The sequence below is a fragment of the Squalius cephalus genome, assembly GCF_949319135.1.
Source record: "Squalius cephalus genome assembly, chromosome: 7".
Taxonomy (NCBI): domain Eukaryota; kingdom Metazoa; phylum Chordata; class Actinopteri; order Cypriniformes; family Leuciscidae; genus Squalius; species Squalius cephalus.
The window spans coordinates 20619986-20627817 of record NC_137128.1 but is presented as its reverse complement, the minus strand read 5'-3'; the positions used below and the strand labels follow the sequence as shown (position 1 = coordinate 20627817).

General features: G+C 37.5%; 1 long non-coding RNA gene across 5 annotated transcripts; it reads right to left on the bottom strand.

Annotated features, from left to right (window-relative positions):
• Positions 1 to 1243: 1243 nt before the first annotated feature.
• On the bottom strand, positions 1244 to 7832 carry LOC307161464. Of its 5 annotated transcripts, none has more exons than XR_013821733.1 (10): positions 7712 to 7832; positions 7264 to 7368; positions 6983 to 7034; positions 6677 to 6850; positions 5661 to 5687; positions 4730 to 4893; positions 4202 to 4332; positions 2406 to 2471; positions 2151 to 2245; positions 1244 to 1498 (listed from the first exon to the last, which is right to left on the bottom strand). It is a non-coding gene; the product is annotated as an uncharacterized lncRNA (long non-coding RNA). The 5 variants fall into 5 exon arrangements; XR_013821734.1 differs by lacking the exon at positions 4202 to 4332 and adding an exon at positions 6101 to 6244 and having other exon boundaries at positions 1246 to 1498; positions 4730 to 5273; XR_013821735.1 differs by having other exon boundaries at positions 1246 to 1498; positions 4730 to 5273.

Genomic DNA, 7832 nt, shown 5'->3' with positions numbered 1-7832 from the left:
GGATATGTAAACGAGTTGAGATTAATAAATTGATAAAGCACGCAAACCGTTCGTCACAGCAGCCGAAAACAAGCCAAATTTGAGGTGCACAAACTTTCTACAGGCCTCCAGAGAAATCAAGTGTTTGCACAATTTAAAGATTTAAATTGTGTTAAAAATATTTACCCAAACTGATCAGTTAGTTTCACAAGCCAGAGAAAAAATTACGCCAGCATTATCAGGCAGCAGAGGGCACAATGTTGTTAGTGTTTAGTTGTAAGAATTTTCCGGGAAGGCCCCAAAAACTGCATTCAGGTCTTGATTCTTGAAGCAAATTACTAGACAACTGACAAATTGAATCCAGTTAGATTAGGCAATAGCGTTGGAAACACTTACAAGCACATTATCAATACCACCTGACGATGATTTACTATCCACATGTGCAGAATCATGTTGTGATTAGTCAGTATTTAACCACTGATACTTTACAATTCACTTTTCCCCCCCATCATCTAATAATTGTAAAATGAGTGGAATTGGTTGCAAGATTGTAGTACCACACACGGTGTCTGAAAGGCAATCTCTTTGAAAGGTCTCTCAAAAGCAAAAGACGAGACATATCCCAGCTGACATTTTAACGTCGAGTCACTGTTGAATCAACGTCAGGTGCCAGTGTTGGATAACCATTGAATTTTGTTTAGATTTTGCAAATCTAATCAACGTTGAAATAGCAACGTCTTTCCAACGTCACGTTTCTCAACATAAGTGAATTCGTCAACATTGAATCAATAGATTTTAGTTTAGATTTTGCAAATCCAATCAACGTTGAAATTTCAACATCACTATAAAGTCTTGCTTTTCAACAGTTTATTTTGTTAAACTGTTTTCACTAAAGTATTGATGTGTTCAACAGTAACAGCAAACACCTTAAAATGGATACATAAACACTAAGTTTGCGGACACAGAGTCAGCTAGGAAGAAGCCAATTGGTCAAAGCAAGACCAGGAGCCGGTTGCATAAACAAAGCCATTATGTTAAGACAGTGTCTTAAGTTCAAATATGACCCAATAGCAGTTAATCAAGGGCAGTCAGTCTTAGTTTTTGCTATCAAATTAGGCTAATCTACATTTTTATGTAAATGATTTAAAAAAGATATGAACAGTCTTAAAGAAAATAAATAGATGTCTAAGTTGTAAGACTGTCTTAGAGCTTTATGCAACCGGCCCAATAAAGATCAATAAAGAAGATCAATAAAGACATTTCACTGACGTAAGAAACATTCTTTATTACACGGCTGCAAGTGTGCCAACATTTCACACAACAATTTTACGTGTCGAACTTTAACCTTTAGAAAAACGGCCCAACCATTGGGCAACATTGAACACGGCTGGTTAAATCTTCTCTTCTAGTTACTTCTTTCTACCACCTCTCCTATACTCCTCTGGTGCATATTTCAAGAATTTGGCCATGTATTCGTTTACTTTTGTTGTAGTTGTATCAAATGAGCTCAAGACAGTGTCTGATGAGGGGGAAAAAAACAGATCAGTATTAGCAAACGTTAACCTCTTAAAGGGGTGGTTCAGGATTTTTGACATCGGTCCTCATTCACACGTTAGCCTGGGTGTTATTTATCAGTGGAGACAGTTTTCAAAAAATTTCACCCAGTCCTTCCAGTTGCATAGTTCGCTGGTGGTCAACAGTATCCTCTAGCCTGCCATTAAAAACAGTTTTACCCACTCCACAGTACACCAAAATAAAATAAATTATAACGCCAGACTATCGATGTAAATGTCTGTTGAGAGAATAAATAATAACCGTTGATAAATAACACACAGGCTAATTTGTAAATGAGGTCCGATGTCCAAAATTCTGAACCACCCCTTTAAATTAAAATATTTTTCAAATATCAACTTCTGTGGCTTTGCCAATGTTTCAAGTATATAAATTAGTATTTATCAATGTGCAAGGTCATTGATATTCATGTGCTTGGGCGAGCAACAAAAGGCAGTTGGTAGTAACCAGTGCTGCCGGTTAGTCTAGAGCCCAGAATGGAGTATTATATATTAGAGCATGCTCTGTAGAGTCCTCCAACTAAAATGATTATTATTCTGCTTACTATATTCAATTTTTTAAAACATTGTTACAAAACTACTAGGTTAAAGCAAACTCACCACAGATTATCTTGTAGAGACGGGTCTTCATGAAGGCAACCTTCCCACTTTTTCCTCTGAGGCTCATTATGGTCATCATTTTATTTGTCATAGTTCTGCCATGGTAAAACAGATTTATATTAGAATATTATATTGCAATCGAGTTCATTATGAAAATGTAGCAGAGAGCGAGTAAGTGGGTGTGTGGGGGGAGTGCATGACAGTATATGCCAGGGAACATCACTGTAAACTAATGCAAAAAAGGAACAATGTTACTTGCGCAGCCATTGACTTCACATGGTCTGCAGCATCAACGCCTCCAAACCTCTTCAGATGTTTACTCTGAAAAGGAGCAACAAGAAATTAAAAATATAACCAGAAAAGTGGTCAGTAGAGTCCAGACCTCCACAAAGCAGGCACATGATGAGGACGAGGAGTTTGTAGTGGTCACCAAGGTGAACAAGCCAATTGTTAATGAAACTTTGCCAGCACTTTACAAGATTAATTATTTAACCCTTTTGTTGTCTTCGTTTTTTTATGGGCCTTTCACACAGGACGCGGTATGCGCGGCACTGCGCTATAAAACCCATTCATATCAATGGCTTGCGCCGCGCAAGGATGTTTTGTTGCTGCGTTTATCAAAGCGCAAGCGCAGCGGTGCGCATCATTGGCGTGCTCACGCGCACGCCGCGGTCAAAGTTCAAAATAGTTCAACTTTTGCCGCTGCGCTCTGTGACGATTACCAGCGCGGCCAATAGAAACAGGGGATCCAAACAAGCACGGAAATCAAAATGGATGATCGTCTCATAGACAGACAGATTTACATTAAAAATAGTTGTGTTTTAACAGTCAGGCAACTTGTAGGTAGGCAATGTGTGTAAACAGGTTTTTAATATGTGTCCCCATATAGGTTTTTAAAACTCCGCCTACGTCATAGCGCAGCGCAAATCGCGTTGTATCTGAAGGGCAACGCTGAACCCAGCGGCAAGCCCCGCGCATACCGCGTCCTGTGTGAAAGGCCCATTAGAGCACTTGTCCTCCAGGGTACATTAGCTACAACTAGCATAACACACACCTCAGAAGTGAATGAAGCCGGAAAAGGCACTTCCTGCTGTAAAGACCCGGATGAAAACATACTGTGCACGCTCTATAGGCCCCATGCTCCTATAAGACGTGCACACCTCTTCGTCTTGTCTGTCTCTGTTGTTGTCTCTGATCAAAAGGTGAAGCTGTACTTATTAGATCAGTTTGAGTGTTTGTCTTGTACCCAATCAGCGAGAGGCATAAGAATATCTCTACAAATCTTTAGCATTGAAATTCAGGGCTTAAAGCAAGAAAAGATTTGAGGTCTGAAAAGTTGTCCGGGAGGAAATGTGCACAATGTATTGAATTAATTTAAAAGTGCTCTTTGCCTGAAATCAGGAATGGTGCCTGAGAACTTTAAGCCCTGTACATTCGCCCCATGCACATTAGAGTTGTGAAACCATGTGTCACTAGCCTGATACGCAGACCCCAATAGAGTTCCGAAGTTATGACGTCACTTTTGTAGGCCAAAACGCGGAAGTGAGTTAGCATTTTAGCACTTCCGGTTCCCTCGCCCTAAAAGTCTATGGGTTTTTTGAATGGGTTTTTGCTAAATCGCCTGAAATAAGGTCTGTGGTTAAAGCCTCTTAATATTTTCACGTTTTGATCTATGACATAAAACACACCAGTTATAACCTGCTTGGCATTTGGTAAAGAAAATGTTAACAAAATGAGTATATATGGTTTATTTAGGGAACATATATGGTTTAATTCTAATATATTATAATAAGCATTTGTTGATGCTATTGGACAATTCTCTTTAATGTCAACATATATAATACAACTATTATATTAAATTATATTATGTTATATTATATTATGTTATATTATATTTATTATAATACAACTATTATATTAAATTATATTATGCCTATTATATTAAATGTTTGGAATTTAACTGTGTTATGCTTGTTCAGAGATTATTTGTATAGTTATCTTAAATACATAGAACATTTATAACTCCTCTATCTCTCCCTAGTTTTACTTACCGAGACTCGATAAACCTTGTCCCTCATGCTGGCCCGTACAATACCGGCAAGTAAACCAGCATCTAAGCTGCACTGTTCTACATGTCCAGATTTATAGTGGTTCTCTCCTCGATCTATGGTTTTTCTAGCGTCTAAGAAAAAGGACATAAGATTGGAAAATGATACGGCCATAGCTAATGTTAGTGCTTCTGAGATGGTAAAAGCGCGTTTTTTTTTCTGGCGAATTAGCAAATGGTATGCAAACATACAATCAAACATAATACAGTGCAAGATAACCTTTAAAGTTTATTTTGGGGCACAATGATCAGGCATAATAATCTTAATCACAAAGAAAATAATATTAAGGTTTATATAAACTAACAAAATAACAAACGATTTTTAATCCAAAAAAAGATCTCAGAGAGGCACGCATAAACAAAAATAGTTTCTAACATTTTTGGAAAAAACGATAGGGCAATATTTCTCATGAAAAAGTGGATAAGTGTTCATACACAGCGCAGATCATGAGCGAAAATAAAGAAAACTTACCAGTTCTGCTCCCTCATTCTTGTCCTCCAGGTGATTCTCTAAAGCTTCGAGCTCTTCTTCAGTGTTTGCCGGCTTCACTTCATAACTTGTTCCAGCAGATGAGGTGGCAACGTGAATTGTATCCTTGATTTTGACAAGGAGCTGAAGAACTCTCTTCTGGAATTCTAGCCAAAAAAGAAGCGACCAATTATTATTTTTATGGACAGACACTCTTGGCCAGGGCTGAATGATCTGGTTTAAAAATAAAATAAAGAAGGGAAATTGCTACAGCAGGTATTACAAATGAAGTATAATTCTAAGTAGTGGGAATGATCAAGAGTTTTGCTGATATTTCTTCAATTTGCCTTGAGGACAGCCTACACCCTCTCGGTCCCTGTTTTAGAAAGTTCAGCAATCGTCTGACAACCCCTAGGGCAGACAACATGCATATTGTCCAGCACAAACGTTTGTATGCACTGCAAGCCTGCAGCGATCAAGGGTGAACAACCAGTCATCTTCTGTTCTTGCATCAATCTTCTCCTGTGACTGGTAGTTGAATACAACCCTGTTATGTAACACCAAGAGCAGCTCATCAACCAATGTGCGTGTTGCCTTATTTTTTACAGCCCATTTTGCCATATCACTTCTTAGATCACTTGATTCCTCCTCGGACAAAGTTCCAATTTCTGAATCACTTTCACCATCACTGTCTGAACATATAAAAACTAAATATTTTTAAGCCTAAATGTTTTATAAATAAAATCATTAAAAATTGAAAATAAGTCATAAACATTCAATCAAATGAGGTAGGCTGTGCTCATTTTTTTTAAATATTATCTTCCACATCAACCTGTATTTACATTTTACAAAAATGTAAATGATTTTAGTTTTAAGGGTAACAGTTACTTTCCGATTCAAATAGATGGTTGGGTTAGGTATGGGGACAACTCACCGTTGAAGGACGTGTTCTTCCAAATCTCTGGAAAAGAGAAGGAAGAAGAATGAAATCTCAACCTTATTTTAAAAGTTTGTGGATGGAAAGTGTGTCAATGTACCACCATGGCCTAATGGTTAGAGAGTCAGACTTGTAACCCGAATTAATAGCCAGGGCCCATCCGTAGTTGTTGAAACATGGGTTTCCTGTTTTCAAACATTACAGGGTGTGCGCGCATACCAGAGGCAGAAAGCCAGATTGGTGAGCTACTGCAACAAACTTAAGTATTGAAGCTTTCCTTATTGTTTGTATATAACTGCTGACTCAATAAAACGTGATTTTAGTCGGATCTCATTGTCTGTCTTTAATTTTGCAGTGTTACTGTGATGTGTGAATTAATACTGTACTGTAAATCAAAGATTTGATCATGGATTATGTGGGAAGCCTTAGTAGGCTACCTCCAACTGTGCTGATTATTCATTCGGTTCACATCACGTCACTGTAGCTTTGCGCCGCCATCACGGTCTCAGTAATGCCTGCAATATGTTGTGCAGTTGGCTGCAACAACAGCTGAAAGAGGAACCCTGAACTGGTATTTTATTCTATACCAAAAGAAAAGGATAGAAGAGAGAATCATTTATTTAAAAGACTTGAAGTCTCATGTTGGTTTGTGGTTAATTATATTTCCATTATACTCTCAGTGCCCAACATTATACAGACAGATTTCGACAGATAATGTTTTTTCTTCATTTTATTTGTTGGATCTGTTTAAATGGTAAAGCACTTTATCATGGAAAGTTAGTAAGATTTGGAGTTGTTTTGAATATAACTGTCTGTCTGTCTGTTAGTTAATACTTACCTAAATCTAATAAATATTTTTCTGAAGTTCATAAAGATATTGTCTTCGTCACATGCACTTTAGATGTTATTTTGTGTGAGTAACGTTAGCTCTGCAGACACATAATCTCAGCCTTGAAATGCATATTAAAGGACTAGTTCTTCCAAAAATGATAATTCTGCCGTCATTTACTCACCTTCATGTGCAAATCCATAAGTTTACTTTCCGTGGAAGACAAAGGGACTTTTTTGAATATATAGCGTAATGGAGACTCTTCTTGTCGATGTAATGATGGTCCCGCTCTCTTTTCAGGGAGAAGTAGTTCTCACTCAGCTCTCTATATTGTCTTTCGAGTCAGGGGAAAGCTCATCTAAAGGAGAGAGAGAGAGAGAGAGAGACAGACACACACACACGCACACTTTACTAAGGAAAGGCAAACACATTGTGTAACAAACTAACAGTGTCAGTTTATGAATTCATCAAAATTAGGAGTTTGGCAAACCTGCAGCTGATTCCAGATCAGGCATGACACTAGGTCTCTCATCGGGAGCTACCTACAACAAACAGCAGAGGAAGGCATATCAACATTAAAATATCAGCAAACTAGAAGCATAAACAATCTAGGCTGCTTTCGAGAGAAAACAACATATACAGGCAGGACACAGAAACTGGCAGAAAAAAAAAAAACTGTCAAACAAATGAGGTCAAAATATTTATGGTAAAAAATAATGGTAATGGTAAAATAATAACAACAACAACAACAACAACAAAAAACATACAGACCTTGACACCTTTCTAGCACTGTCTCTGGTGATGCTGATATGAGGGAAAATGGAGGTGTGCACAAGTGTGCTTGATGTCCTTGCATGTTTCTGTTCATTCTAAAACCTGTAGAAATTTCCCGCACATATTGTTAATGTATAAATAAATAAAAGTATCCTTAAAAAAAAAAAAAATGCAGGATTCCTGTAGGTTATTTTTCTAAGGAAAACAGTTTAATTCACACCTAATTAACATATATGGATGCATCTTGTACTTCTCTTACATGTTTGATTTACTTTCAATTCTTAAGATAGATTTCAAAACTGCATTTTCAAAATTATAAAGCTCCTTTAACAAAACAAATGTGCAAACGCGTTAGTCAGCTCTGGGGAAAACGCTCACAATCCCACAAATTATCATACTATGATAAAAGCATACATTTCCACATATTATTCCATATACTACTTACCTCTCTCAACCATTTGTACATCAAAACAGAATGCTGCCAGCCACCATAAAGGATGCCACGCGTTGATAGTAAACTCGTGTCTGTGACTCGCATGGTTCTTCGCTTGTATGCATGCTTATTG